Consider the following 15,624-nt stretch of genomic DNA (forward strand, 5'->3'; position numbering starts at 1 on the left):
CATTTCTTTTCTCCCATTAATTTCCTCCCAATGGCCTAGGGAAAGGGGATGCGATGTATTATGTGATACCGGATAATAGATACACGAGTTAAAAGGGTTGATAGCCGTTACCTAGTAACAAATAGTTTCTCTCTCTCTCCACCCCAGCCCCCCTGCCCCCAGTGGTAAAGGTGAGAGGTTTTTACTCTGTTGTTTATTCTTCATTTTGTGTCAAGCTAGTTCCTACTGTCCTTGCTTCCATTTCCTATGGTTAGGGCTCCCAGCGTTGTAGACACCAAGTGTAAATCAGTTATTGCAGTCTACTTTGTATATGGACAATGGCCAAAGGGGAGTTGATTTTACTTTTGTTGTTTACCTGTCTGTAATTTTTTGTCTGACTGAGCACCTAAGATATTATTTGCTGCTTTCCTGACCTTCCCTTCCCAAGAATGTGACTTTTTGCTTTCCTATGGATAAAGCTGACTCGATTTATTTTTTTATTCACTTATTTATTTATTTAACAATATTTATTTAATGTATACTCAGATTCTGTAGTTGGGTCCGAGGATACAGAAATGGAGCAGTTGGGGGCTGGGGGCAGACAGTACCCCAAGCCAATGAGTGCCAAAACACACTCCTGCCAAAGTCTGCCAGTGACACCCCTGCAACTGAAAAAGCTGGTTTTACTAACTATTGCAGCAAGAGAGAATGCACACCAGGGTAACAGTGGAGTGTCTCAGTCAAAGAGTGTTAGAAAGAACTGATTATAGGATTTGGGTTTTGGTTAGGTGATTTGGGGGAGGGTTTAAGGAAGTATGGCTTTGCAGTGGTTTGTGTGCTGTCAGGAGGTGGGGGTAATTCTATGGTTGGATATCTTAAATCTTATCTAAAGGGAGGGCAAACTAGAGTAAAAATAGAGCTGGAATTAGTAAAGAAGCAGCAGTCGTTTATATGAAGTGGGAGAGGGAAATGTTTGGCATTCTGTGGCTTGGACAATGTTCATGTTTTCATTTGTGTGCAGACACTATTATGGAGTTGTCTTGTTTCTGTCTTAATTTACTAGAGAGGTCTTGTCTGATATTGATGTTCTGGGAAATTGTTTATATTCAACAAGAAAACATCAAGACACAGCTGTAAATGCCAGGTCAGCTCCTGGATGTCCAGGACTGCTTTTCTCTGTCTCATAATTAATATATACAGACAGCTAGATGGTGGTAAAAGCCATAAAGAAACATTAAGCAAGGAAGAGATACGGGATGTGAGGGAGATCTTTGACATTGTTGAATAGTGTTATTATTGACGGTCTCATTGAGAAGGTGGCATTTGCACAAAGACCTGAATGAATAAAAGGATTGACTCATGTGAATATCTGGGATAGATATTTCCAGGTAGAGGGAATAGCAAGGGCAAAGTTGATAAAATGGGATGAGGTCTGAGGTTTTTGAGTAAAGGCAAAGAAACCTATCTATCTGGCAGAGAAATTGTGCAACATATAATCTCATTGCTTAACCTGTCTCCATCCTTTCCCAAATCAAGATTATCATCCCTTCCTGCCCACTCCTCCATCCCTAGGCCTCACCGGAGCTCTCATCCTATTCTTTCTTCCACGTCTGATTTTTATCTTATCGATGACCTTGAGAGTCAGAAAAAGTACCTAAAATTGCATGAAGCTCAGAGATATAGAGAGGATGTTTATTTTATACATTACTTGGACACTGGGAGGAAAAATATTCTGCAGGTGTGATGGTTTGTATTTTTTTGGTCAAGTCAAAATGACCTCTGATCACATTTAGTAATATCTAAATGTTATTCCCCAGGTATATAATTGTCACATTATATTTAATTTCTGAAATTCTGTGTGTAACTTATATAATAAAATGACATTTGCACACACATTATTTCATAATGGTTAGTATTATAGGTAATATGAGTTTTATGCATTATTTTCTTCATATTTGGTCAGGATTGCATTTGGCTTCATGTATAGAAACCACAATAAATAATGCCTTAAATAATAGAAGGATTACTGATTCAAAAATAAGTAGTCCTGGGTTAGGCAGTCCTCATGAAACTAAGCACTTCCTATCTTCCTCTTCTGCCACCTATGCTTTGGGATGTTTGTCCCCATGATCTCTCTACGGGTGCTCAAAAACTGTGTCATGAACAAATAAACACTGAATGAAACAAGAGCACTATTTCCTTAACTGCCAAGTCATTCCTGTCTTTGGAGGAGTGGGCCTCTAGATAAAATGTGGAGGAGAAAGTTAGAGGACGTCTTGGATTTTTTTCCCCTAGCCCTGAAGAACCCAGACATCCCATTTCTGAAACTGAGGGGAAAATACCAAAGGGTACAACCAGATTTGATTCTCTTGCATTAGGTCCAGGTTATAACTCATTTCTCCCCATCTTTTCATTCTTTGGAAGATTCTCCTCAGTTACTCCAGTCGTTCCTAAAAATGGTCATCTCCTCTGGGTTCCCCCACAGGTTGGTGAGGGAGCCTGTGCATCTTCTCTTCAAACATATCTGAGAAGTAAATATGGTCTCCGAGGGTCCTTCTGCCCAGAACTGCGAATCCCCTTCGGCAATAATTGACTCTAGGAATAATCTTCATTCTCCCAGCAATTAAAAAGTGTGCTTGAACGTACAGTGCAGAGGTTAAATGTTCTGCTTGGTGAGTAAATGATTCAAGTGGTCGAGCCACACTTTTGGAAGACCTTAGTTTTTCTGAAGCCATGGATTACTCCAGCTCTTCCTGGGCATTGAAATTGCTAATGGAATTTGGTTACTTATAGCATGAATTAAAGCCTACAACAAGTACCTTGATGGCTCAGTTGGCAGAACATCAGACTTTTAATCTGATGGCCCAGGGTTCAAGTCTCTGTTCAGGTGCTGGTTCCTGTGTTTTTCTTTTTTCTTTTTCTGTTTTTTTTTTTCTTTTTCTTTTTTAGGCAACGCACATTGACGTATTTTGGAGAAAAGGGGGAAGGTTTATGTAATGTACTTTAAATGACTCAGAAAAATATAATATACATAGAGGAAATAATAAAAACAAATGGAGTAAAATGTTAAGAAAAGGTGAATCTCGGTAAAGTGTGTTCCCTCTAGTATTTTTATTTTTGCAACCTCTTGTAAGTTTGAAATTATTTCCAAATAACAATTTTACAGTTAAGTATATTAGTAAATGTAATTGTATAAACATCAAGAATCACCAGACTTTGAAATTGTAAACTACAAGTTCAGCAATTTTTACAGGTTGTATATGTCCAAATTTCAAAACATCCAAGTATAAAAGAAACCAGCACACTGTATATGTTTAGGTGTACTGTATAACTTATGTTAGCTAGCACCTAATAACAACAACATTATCAGGCTTTTTTTTTTTAACCAACACAATAGGTTTTCATTTTTACATATAAAAATTAAACTACTTTAGCAAATTAGAGCTATGGAAGGTGTCAGCTCAAATGTCCATATTTTTACATGAATTGAAACATACTATCCCCGCTGCACACTTTGACACTCTGTGGTGACTCCATGATTTGGAGGAGAAACACAAAGTTACTTCTGTTGTTGCTACATAATGGGCAACAACAATATAACAATATCATCTATGTTAGATCACTAGTGGGTTTACTTTTTTTATAATGCTTTACAAATAGTTTAAATTTTATATTAAATACAATAAAAAATGGAATATGTTAGTAACATTGTCAGAGTAACTAATGACAGAGAAATGACCAGCGGCTCCCAAACTTTGAGGCATATTGAAATCACCTAGGTGGCGATTTTAAAAACCTACTGAAGCCTGGCTCCCACCCCCAGACATCTTAAAAGCACCCAGGTTAATCTAATGTGCATCAAAATTTGGGGACCATTGAGAGCTTTCCATGGGCGGTTCCTGCACAAGCAACATCTCCATCACCTCAGTCAACAAATGAAAATTCCCACTGCAAGATCCTGGAATATTTCCAGAGCCAAATGCGCACATTTTGAACCGCCACGCTGAGGGTAACTTCTTCCAGAGAGAAGGCGGCCGTGGATTCCCATCTGTAGGCCTTTGCTTGCTTGGTGGACGCATTGATAAACCAACATGCAGGAATTCGACATAAAACAAAACAACAAAAAGAGAGAAACAAAGCAGCAAGATTCCCTTTCTGTGCAGTTAAAGACTGGGAACATCGCCTCTCCGCGGGGTAATCGAACCCCGGCCCCCTGTATGACAGGAAGGGATACTCACCACTGCGCTAACGAGGAAGACGTAACCATTGATTCAAAAGAGTCTCAACTGAAGAGACATTTACGCTTTGTGTCCTGAACTCTTTCTGGGCAGTGAATTCCTGGAAGTTTCATCAATCTTTACAATAAGAATCTGTTATAAGAATCTATAAAAAGGAATTCCCCACTTATCTAAATCTGAAAACGGCCCTGCAAAGGATTGCAACGTTGCTATAGTTTAATCACTAATAGCAAAGAAATGTTCTTTAATAGGCATTAAACTTTAAAGCAAACAAACAAAAATCTCCCTCTGCTCCAAAGAACTTCCTTTCTTCTTCACCTCAAGCTTTTTCCTTATTTTATATTTACCTCAAGGGTCACCTTCCCCTGGGACTTTTTTTCACACCAGTGTGATTTAGATGTATTTCCTCTGTTTCACTTTGTCATGATAAGATCATATATAGATGTGTGAATTTCTATGTGAAATAAAGGTAAGGGCTTAGTCTTAAAATCTAGGTCTTAGATTTTTCAGGGTGGGCATTACATGCATGTTTATTTTTGTGTAGCCTCTTGGTAGTAGAAATTCCACTGTTAGGAATAGTCCTTAGTAAAATTCCAGCTCAGTTCCATAGGTGGCTTTGCAGAGGACAGTCATTGTAGCAATTCCAGGCAGCAGAGAATTGGAGACAACTTGGATATCTAAAATGAATGTGCTACACAGAGAGAAAAACAGTAAGTTTTCTAGGGCTGCCAGAACAAATTACCACAAACTGGTTGGCTTAAAAACAACTGAAATTTACTCTCTCTCAGTTCTGAATACTAGGAGTCCAAAATTAAGATGTTGGCAGGGCCATGCTCTTTCTGAAGGTTCTCTGAAGAACTCCTTCCTTGCCTCTTCCTAGCTTCTGGTGGATCCCAGAAATCCTTGATTTTTTTTTGGCTGTAGCTGTATCATTCCAATCTTTGCCTCTGTCCTCTTATGATTTTCTTCTTTCTCTCTGCATCTGTGACCTTTCTTATAAGGATACCAGTCATTGAATTTAGGTCCCACCCTAGCCCAGTATGACCCCATCTTAATTTAACTAATTACTCCTGCAAAAACTTATTTCCAAGTCAGGTCACATTCAGAGGTTCTAGAAAGACACAAATTCCAGCTGACACTATTTAACCCACTAAAATTAAGTATGAAGGATGAAGTGTTATATGCATAAACATAGTTAACTGCACCAAAGTATGCATTAATAGCTGTAAAGGTACTGATTAAAACTGGTTGTGATGAGAGGGAAGGGAGGTGGAGAGGAAGAGTACACAATCTATGTTATTATTGTTCAGACTAAAGAAACAAAAGAGATTCTCTAAAGAAAGACAGGCACCAAATGCCTAAAAGGCAAATCTTCATGGTTCATGTTCTTTGATTGTCAGGTGAGAGCTTCCTGGCTCATGGACCACTGTCTTCTCACTGTTGCCTCACGTGGCAGAAGGGAGAGAGAGCTTTCTGGTGTCTCCATTGAGAGGGCACTATTTCTATTTAGGAGGGATTAACTCATGACCTAATCACCTCTCAAAGATCCCACTTCCTAATACCATCACATCTAGTCGGGTCCATCCAAATTGCTCCCCTCCACTCCCACATTAATGAATCATTTTAAGGGAACTTTAAATGGCTTACTTCTCAATAAATCTATTACTGGTTTATTATTTTTATATGATGCCCTTTTTCGATTCCTCTTAGAAACTTGGGGAAGTGTTTCTGTGAATATTTGAGAAAGGAAAATTAATGAAAAACTAAAAGGTAAACTATTTTAGGTCAGTGCCTTTCCCTAAATTGGCTGTTAAGGTTTCCCCACTTTCAGAGGCATTTCTAAATGGGCTCTGTTACCTGAAATGGAAAAGTAGTCTTTTCCGCCTGAACAGGGACTTGAACCCTGGACCCTCAGATTAAAAGTCTGATGCTCTACCGGCTGAGCTATTCAGGCTTCGTCAGTAGCTTTTTAACTCGTTATACAGAATGCCTAAGAACACCGAGGTGTGCTACTGATGTTCATGATTTCGGAAATCACTTGGGTCTGCCAGGGGCGTTGATCGCGTACCCCCGACCCAGCGCTGCAACTGGCTTGACTGTATTGAAGATTCCATTTAACCCCCAAACTATTTCTTCGTTGCACAGACAATTATTGTGTAGCACTTATTGCAGGGGGAAAGTCGTGCTGAGAGTAGGGTGGGATCCGTTGGGGAGGGAATATTCCTGCAGTTAATGATTGCAGACAGAGCCCTTTGAGGCCGCACCCACTCATCAGAGGTGGCTTTAGAGCGGGCGCGCAGGCTCCTTCACCAGCAACGACTTCAGTAGGTGGGAAGAACTTCAGGAAAATCAAAAATTGGGTAAAGAATGAAGGTTATGTCACAAGGAGGAGGTTTATTTCCCTTTGTTTCCTCCAGTGTTTTCTTTTAGAGTTGGGGTCTCCTGGAATTTTAACACCACAGCAAGAAACAACCTAACGCCCACTTCGAAGTGGTGCTTCCGTCCAGTAAAAGAGCTCCCTGAAAACCCACTTCTTCAAAATTTTCTTACATCTCACTTTTTCAGCACGCCCACCTTTCTGCACCTTTCCTTCACACGCCTTTTCTTCACCCTCTCCCCAGTCTCCTTCCCCCTCTACTCTTCCCTTCGTCTCTCCAACCTCCCTCTTGCCAGTGTGGGGAGTCCACATTTGTCCCTGTCTTATTCCTTTACTTTTCAACTCCACATTTTATCTTGAGCTCCACTCTCTTTAAAGGCAGGAAGGACCAGGCAGGTGGAACAGCATTCGCTGCCTCTGTCACGGCAGGTCTTCATTTGTTCATGAGACTGTTACCGAAAGTGGGGTCCGGCTGTCCGCTGCTCTAATACTTGAGAGGCAAGCTTGGTGAAAAAGAAAGTTTGCTTTATTTCAGAGGCCGGCAACCAGGGGAGAGGGCGGACTCCTGTCCAAAGGCCGACTCCCCCCACTGACAATCAGTGGCCAAGAGCTTTCAAAGGTGGGTTTCAGGGGTGGATAGGCGGAGGGAGGGCGCTACATGCAGAAATAGCACTGTTAGCTCTGACAGTCATCTTGAAATTGGTCGTGGTTGGTCTGATCAGTGTCATCTTGATTGTTTTGAGTACAGTCAATCTTTAGTTCCAAGGCCGGTTTTTTCCCATTTCTTTGAGGTCAGTTCTCAGAATTGTGGCAGCTTAGGTCGTGGCTACAGTCTGGTCATCAGGTAGTTAACTTCTTCCACCTGGTGGGGATTTCAGTATCTACAAGACAGCTCACAGAATGTGGCTCAAAATATTACCTATAGCCCTGAGGAGGAACTAAAGGGCATTGACTTTGCTCAATGACTAAACTATTATTATTTTGTCCTCTTTGACTGCTTTCCTTTGCTTCTGCATTTTCTCACTTCTCTGATTATACTTATTCTTTTGGCTAGTTTTTCTACAGATAAAAGGCAGGCGGGGGGCATGGGGAGGGTCGGGGAAGACCGAAGGGTCCTGCTCCTTTTCAAGTCTTGTTAACACGTCTGCATAGGCAAAAATGCAGTGACAAGGTCACTGCACACAGATGATAATTAAGATGTTGCATTGTTTCCCAATATGTTGCGAGCTTTATAAACATTGATAAAGACACATTTTTGATAGACGTTAATTTTCATTAAGATCCAAAAGAAAACAAGAAATGTAAATCAGTAGTGTCACTGTCATGAGTGCTTGAATTTAGCTGCCTCTGCCTGGTGTTCTTATGGGAATCTTGGAGTTTGAGGAAGTGAGTAACGTGTGTTGGTCCAATATTGGAAAAAGAAAAGTGATAGCAGAGGATGGTTTCGATCCATCGACCTCTGGGTTATGGGCCCAGCACGCTTCCGCTGCGCCACTCTGCTCCTTGCACTTGGTTATTTTCTTGTACCTTATCAATTTGTATACAGACTGATAGACGCTCAAGCCTGTCGATTCTTCCCTCTCCCCCTTTCCCACTAACTTCCTTCTTTCATTCTGAGTTGGCCCCACATTTCCTTCTCAAGATTGCTGCCTACGAGCAAATCTCTAAGGCTTCTGCACTTTTGCAATTTACTCAAAAACCGAAGCTCTGAAACCCTTTCTCAGGAACTTGGTATTCAACCCGTTAGGGTCTCCTACACCGATTTCTAGGGATGAATTTAGAACTCAGACTTTTTTCCCCCGCGCCTCCCACAGCTCACTCCCAGACTCTGAAGTTGCGACGCCTTGGCTCTTCCCCCTCAGTGGCAAGGCCGAGGACAGGGCAGGGGCACTGTACGCCCCTGGAGAAACTGAAGACGTGGCGGAAGAGAAGAAAAAGCAAATACTTCCGAGAATTGTCACTCGCAGAGCTGAGGGAGACGTGAAGCCCAAGGTGATCTACCCTAGCTGGATTCTTTGTTCACACCTCAGTCCACAGCCACCTGCTGCCTGCTTATTCAAAACCAGACTTCTCCCTTTTTATTTTCATGGTTATATGCCACATTCTTTTGTATGATTTGGATTGCTCTAATATATTTTTAAAATAAGTGTTGGACATCGAAGGTGCTACGGAGGAGGTGAAACTTTTAAGTGGATTTTTACAAAGACAGGTTATTAATACTCCAATCTCCTTAGGAACCAGAAATGATCATTTTCCAAGGGCAGAGAAAACTCGAGTTTCTTGAGATGAACCTAGCCACCAATATTCAAAATCCAGAAGGGTGATTTTTGCTGCATAAGTCTACCTCAGGAGATGATTGATTGATTCCTTTTCTGAGCTGTTCTTTCCTTCTCAATTCCCCTCTGAATTCTGCAGGGCTCCGATTCTACTTTTTTTCATTTTCTCTGCTACAGAAGCCACAGACTTTGTCTTAACCTCCTAAGACCGCAGCCATGGAATCATCATTTCCTCAGATATTTTCATCCCCAGTAACCTGCCCAGCTACATTAACAGAATAAAACTACCACCTTCAAAAAGAGAATCACTGGCCCATGGTCTTGTAAGCCAGTAACTTTTAGTCCTGAGTGCTCTCCCAGGAAAACCTTGGAAGGAAGGTTTGGAAATTTGATGAGGTATGGTTGGGGTCCAGGCCTTGGCATTATTAGTGGCCTTCTGTAAACCTCTTCAAAAGCTCAATGCAAATGTTCTTATTCCAGCAAAGTAACCTGAGTCCTTGAGGGTCACACCGTTTTTGTGGGCATTTATGTAGCTTTGGATTCTAGGGCATATAACACACACATTTCATTTCTATTGTTCATTCCTTATTGCCTCATCTTTAGCTTCAAATTTATCTTTCAATTTCTATTCATCTGCTTAAAGTTCTCATTTGAAAGGCCCATATTGCAGTCACAGCTCAGCTACAGGTTGGAGTGGCTAGAGGAGCTGCAGATGATATTTCATCACCAGAGGGACCAAGCCAGTATCTCTCCCACAAGATTCTGAATATGATTTGTTCTCCTTAAATGGGCCAGATTCATGGGCCTGAGACCTATGCAGTCACGCAGCTCACTGCCCCCAAACCCGCACTCAGAAGGGTCCTGCTCTTGGGGTTTAATGCTCTGCAATTGCTCTCTTGAAATTCTTAATAGTTTTACCTTCACACACGTTTCGTGAGGTCCAATAGGACATGGAGCATGTGCAGTTGTGGGGCTTTCGTTGAAGCCTTGGCTCTCACAGGTCCCCTCACCCAGAGATGAGTTTTCAGCGGCCAATGTACCCTTCAGCTGGCAACCTGCCCTACTATCCTTCCCCACCCCCCTCTCACACCTGCCTCAGCAGTAAGCCCCCTGGGAGGTCTAGGGAAGAGGTGGTTAAGCAGCATAACCCTGGTGCCTCTCAGGTGTGGCACAGTGCCTGTTGTCCCTGCCCCAGGCTGGCAGCCTGACAGTGCCAGGCTAAGTTGGGTGGGAGTCTTGGTGGGCGTGAGCCTTTAACCCAGACTCATATGGGTATATTTTCATAATTTTAACAGCAATTTCTTCCTGCTTTTTGAACAAAGGGTCCTCATTTTCATTTTTCACTGGGTCCTGTAAGTTATGTATCTGGTCCTGCTTCCCAAATTTCCATAGAGTCTGGTTCTCTTTCCTGCAAACCTCCCCCCTCCCCCCCAGCTTCTTTACTATCTTTCTATCACCTTTGAAAAGTCAGGCCTGAATTCTCAAAGAGGGAGCCTGATGTCTTCACTGGAAGAATGCAGGATAAGCTACTCCCCACAGGACAGGCCAATAAATTGAGTGACGAGGTGTTGAGGCAAGGGGAGTGACTTTATTTGAGAAAGCTAAACAACAGCAGTAAAGAAGAAAAAAGAGAAATCCAACTAACCAAGAAGATGGTGGACAAGTGCCCTTAAAAAACCATCTTAATATGGTTTTTAAAGGCACAGGCTTTTAAAGGCAGTGTGAGGGAGGGGCTCCAGGGTGTGTGATGAGCTTGTGCACAATTCTCAGACTGGTTGGCATCGAGGTGAAATTTTGAGCACCACACGTCTTCTGGTTTCAGTCAGTCTGGGGTCTCCATGCTTGTGGTCAGCAGTTTTCATCTGGTGGGCGTCTGCTTCCTGTAGAAAGTTAGTAATGTATGTCCGACCTTTACGTCTATCTTTCAGGGAGCTGGGAGTTCAGTGACTCTGCTATACGGCTGGTTTATAGTCTAAATTGTTACTAGTTTCCTGGATCAACAGCTATTCTTTGTGTCTATGTCTTCACAATTCCTAATCGTTAACTCTTGAGTCAACATTTTGAGACTCAGAGGAGGCCTGGGATGTTAAAGCAAAAAGCCTTTAACCTCAAAGGACAAGAGCATAGGGGCTTGTATATGGTTTCAAACCTTCATTTTGAAATCCCACTGCTTAATGCTGCTTAACCACTCCCCTGTAGTACTCCCTCAGCAGATTTTTTTAAATGTGGTCATCTGGATTGAATTGTACTGAATTGACCTGGAAGTGTTTCCAGGGAGGAGACAAAGTAAAAATATTTAAAGGATACCAGTGAAGAATATCTTTAGGAACTAAAGGTAGAAAAGAACTTTTAATTAAAAGGGGAAAATCCAACAATAAAGACAAAGATGACAACTGTGACTATATTAAAATCAAGAACTTTTCATTAAAAATATTGCACTTCATGGGAGGGGTAGTGGTGGGATAAATTGGGAGATTGGGATTGACATATGTACACTAATATGTATAAAATAGATAACTAATAAAAAAAATCGCACATCATTCAACACTCAAGGGATGGGGATAAATAAAAAATTAGATACAAATGAAGAAAGTAAAAGTAGAAAAAATATAAGTGAATATTCCTGAGTCAATAAAACAGAGATTAATAGAAGAAAAATATGAAACACTAGTAAATAAGCATGAAAAAGGAGATTTAAAGTTCCAAACAAGAAATAGAGAAAACAGGATTAGAAGTTGCTCCTTGACTGGAGAATCAGCCAGTGATTGTTTATATTTAGTCTGTAGATTCTGGAGTTAAGATATCACATGATGGGTAGTCTTCCTGTTAGCATGAAAAGAGAGCACCATATCTATTAAAAGAGAAAAAATGTAATCTCTCTAAAGATAGATGTTGAAGGGAAGCAGAATATGCCACCCCAAAATATGCCTCTTTGGCATGTGAATTATTTTGAGCTGAAGTCAATCAAGACCCAGGTGACTCAGGAAAAAAAATTTTTTTACCTCTCCCATAACTACCCAGAAGAGTTTTGATAGGGGGTCTGTACCAGAAAAAACAAACAAACAAATAAAACAACAAAAACAACAACAAAAAACTATTACCAGATGTAACTTTTCTATCTGAAAGACCTATCTGCATGGCAGGGCAAATTTCTAATTACCAAACTCCTCCTCTTCTTATCCTCCTGTGAACTACACACCTCCCCATTGAAGCCTCAGGCCCCTATCCCATTCCTGAGCTCAGGGTGGCATAAGCCTCAATTCGCCAATTTGCCCCTGAGCCTCATATCTTTGGGGCTCCTGTATGTATGAAATTAAATCAGCTTTTCTCCTATTAACCTTTCCTATGTCACTTTAGTTACTAGACCAGCCAAAAAAAACTAGAAGAGAAGGGAAATTGTTTCTGCATAGTACAGTCAGCTCTCCATATCCCTGCATTCACATTTGCAAATTCCACCAAATTCTGATCGAAAATATTTGAAAAAAAATTTCAGCAAGTTCCAAAAAGCAAAATTGAAATTTACCAAGTGCTGTTAACTATTTACATAGCATTTACATTGTATTTACAACTATTTACACACATTTACATTGTATTAGGTATTATGAGCAATCTAGAGATGATTTGAAGTATTAGCATATGGAAGGGTGTGTATATGCAAATACCGTGCCATTTTATATAAGGAATGTAAGCATTCTCGGATTTTGGTATCCTTCGGGGTCCTGGAACCAATCCCCCAAGGATACTGAGGGATGACTTTATTTGCATATAACCTACACTCATCCTCCCGTACACTTTAAATCATCTCTCGATTACTTATAATACCTAATACAATGTAAATACTATGTAAATAGCTGCTGGTGCATCGCAAATTCAAAATTTGCATTCTGGAACTTTCTGGAACTTTCTGGAAATTTTTTCCTAATATTTTTGAACCACCGTTGTTTGAATTCAAGGATTTCAGAACCTAGGGATACGGGAGGGTTGACTGTATCCCTGGGGGTGGAGCCCAGGCATCTGTGCTTTAACAATTGCTCCAGGTGATTCTTTCATATATTAAATGTACTGAATAAGAATCTGCATTTAACCAGATCCCAAGGTGATTTGTAAACTCATTAAAATGAGAGAAACACTGACCTACAAAACTTAAAAAAAAAAAAAGGCTACTGTTCCAAGATGCTTCAAGTAATATAACTTAGACTTGCAGATACTAATTCCACATTTATGTTTATTTCAGAAACTGTTCTCTTTTCAAGCCAATTTCTAACTTATTTTGAGTAAGTGGAACTCAGTTGCAGAAGTCTTTATTCCATTGATTTCCAGCTTATGAGAAAAGTCCATGACTTTGTGCAAATACTGCTATCACAGACTATCTTCTTTACGGCCTAAGCTGTCCCAGCCTCTGTTCAGGAGCTCTTAAAACAACCTCTTTCAAGTGCACACATACAGTTTGTGGAAAATGTATTTTTATTGCTCTTTCCCCTAAAAGACATCCTTACAAGTGAAAGCTTCAAAAAGTTCCCGGAAGGGATTAATATGGAGTTAATCAAACTGTGGAATCTCTAATGTGGAGTCTTTATTTCTCTGGTTTGCCAGATTTTGACCATTTCGATTGAGCTGCACATTGTATTGGGCTTGGGAAACAAAATTCACTTGCCTCTGGAGACCCTGCTGATTTGGAATTCCCTTCACGTTACATACACCTGATATTTTAAATAATCAAGTGGGGAGGGATAGAAGAAAGATTGGAAACAAAAGCAGGATAATACATTTGTTTTTATTCATCTTGGAAACACAAGAGTCCATTAGAAAGCATGTAAACTAAGGAAAGTATAAAAGATTTAAAAATGTTCCACCTGACTACAGCACTGTAATTAAATATTATACCCCCTCAGTTTTACAAATAGGTAAACTAAGACAAGAGTCAGAACTCAGGGACCTGATCAAACATGTCTCCATTTCCACTGACACTCTCCTAATTAGCTTACTGTTAGACGACTTCCATAAATTGTCATATGTGTCAGGAAAATGTGTCCAAGATTTTAAAATGAACAACAGAATTTACTGGGTCCTTGCGTTAGTGATGTACTGGGCATTAGTCTAGTAAACCATGTAGGAATTATCTGATTTTATAGGGGTGTGCATCTCTGACTGACTTTCTATTTACTAGGCTATTCTGGAACTCTATGGTGGGAGAAGTTAACTCACAGAAAATTGATAATAATGCAATTGGTTCTTGTTTACATCAACGCAAAGGATTTTGCTCAGTTGAGATACAATTTTACCCAATAGAAGAAATAAGTCCAATCTTAAGTTTTATTACCCTACAGAATATTAACCAATTTTGCATCTGTTAGCACATTTATTTCAGCCTTTCAGATTGTGTGTTGTCTGTTCTTCATAATCTCCTTTGAAGCATTTTTAACAGCTTACTCATTGATTAGTGAGATATATGAAATCTTTGACACTGTGTTCATATTATATTGGTTTGAAAGTCAAGTTTTCAGCTTTTCATTGAATGATAACACCAATATGTTTGGGGGGTTCAAAAGAGGGAGAGAGAACTCCTGACTGGGATGTCGAGGGCTGAATGACAGAGCACATGACCAAGGGGAAGGAGGAGCTGTTATGTTTGAAAGATTATTAATCGGCAGAAAAGGAGAACCCAGAGCACATTTTCTAAGTGTTTGGAAGGTAGGACACCATAGTTCAGAAAAGGCAATGGAGCAGGGAATTTGGGTTGTCGCAAAACTGTATAAATGCCAGAGGTTGTAAATAGAACCTCGAGGGTGAATGGTCTCTTCAATGACTGCTCCTTGTCACATGGCTTGCTGGGGAAAGTACCTACATAAATTCTTTTTAATCCCTCAAGAATCTTGAGGTAGGGATTTCCCTCTAAATTTACAGATGAAGGAAGTGTTCACAGATGGTCTCAATAATATAAAATATCACACATCACAGTTTTGTAAGTGATGAAGCTTGAATTCAAACATACACATCTGATTCAAGATCCTCATGTTTTCTACTCTTCCTGCATTGCCTTTAAAACTGTATTTTAGGTTCTCTGCATGAAGACCAAAAATGAAGCAAAAGAAAACAACTCACCCCTGATCATTGTGCACACAAAATTGGATCTTTCAATAGCTGTTTTGCCAGTTCATACATATGTGTTTGGGTTGTTTTTCTGTAGGGAATGAAAAGTTTCTGAAGGCTATTAATTTGGGAGATTAACTAAAGACTACTATGGCACAGAATGGAAAAAAACATTGGATGAACCTCTCTCTTTAACCAAAGCAGGAGGGATTTTAACAACAACAAAAACATTTTTTAAAACTCAGTAGAGATTTTAAACCAAGACCAAGACCTAATTTGAGTCCTCCATGCTCTATATTTCTCTTATTATGTGTCCTATAATAAACCACATCCTGCTTCTTCACTTCACATCCCTTCTTTCACGCGGGTGGAAAGAATGGAAGAGGGAAGATAAATTAGAGGGAGAGAAAAATGGCAACGGAAGGAAAGGGAGGAGAGAAGTGCAGAGAGGAGAAGGGAGTGGACCCTTGCAGGAACTGTTAAGATGCTGGAAATACTATTGTACAGGGAATCTTTAAGTCCCACTCACAGGCCCAGTCTCCACTAATAAAAACTTAAGATAAAATACTGTGTGATACTGTGAGCAGCGGGGAAAGCTCCTGAAAGCCGGTAGTTGCAACATGGGCCAATAAAATCTATATCCCAAGTCCCCTACTCCTTAAGG

At 40.3% G+C, this 15,624-nt stretch overlaps 3 non-coding genes across 3 annotated transcripts; 1 reads left to right on the forward strand and 2 right to left on the reverse strand.

Annotated features, from left to right (window-relative positions):
• The first annotated feature begins 2,796 nt into the window (after positions 1 to 2,796).
• Positions 2,797 to 2,869, forward strand: TRNAK-UUU (transfer RNA lysine (anticodon UUU)). The gene has a single exon. It is a non-coding gene; the product is annotated as a tRNA-Lys (tRNA).
• Positions 2,870 to 6,098: 3,229 nt separating this feature from the next.
• TRNAK-UUU (transfer RNA lysine (anticodon UUU)) lies at positions 6,099 to 6,171 on the reverse strand. Its single transcript has one exon. It is a non-coding gene; the product is annotated as a tRNA-Lys (tRNA).
• Positions 6,172 to 8,023: 1,852 nt separating this feature from the next.
• Positions 8,024 to 8,095, reverse strand: TRNAM-CAU (transfer RNA methionine (anticodon CAU)). Its single transcript has one exon. It is a non-coding gene; the product is annotated as a tRNA-Met (tRNA).
• Positions 8,096 to 15,624: the final 7,529 nt, after the last annotated feature.

Source organism: Tursiops truncatus, chromosome 10 (assembly GCF_011762595.2).
Source record: "Tursiops truncatus isolate mTurTru1 chromosome 10, mTurTru1.mat.Y, whole genome shotgun sequence".
NCBI lineage: Eukaryota > Metazoa > Chordata > Mammalia > Artiodactyla > Delphinidae > Tursiops > Tursiops truncatus.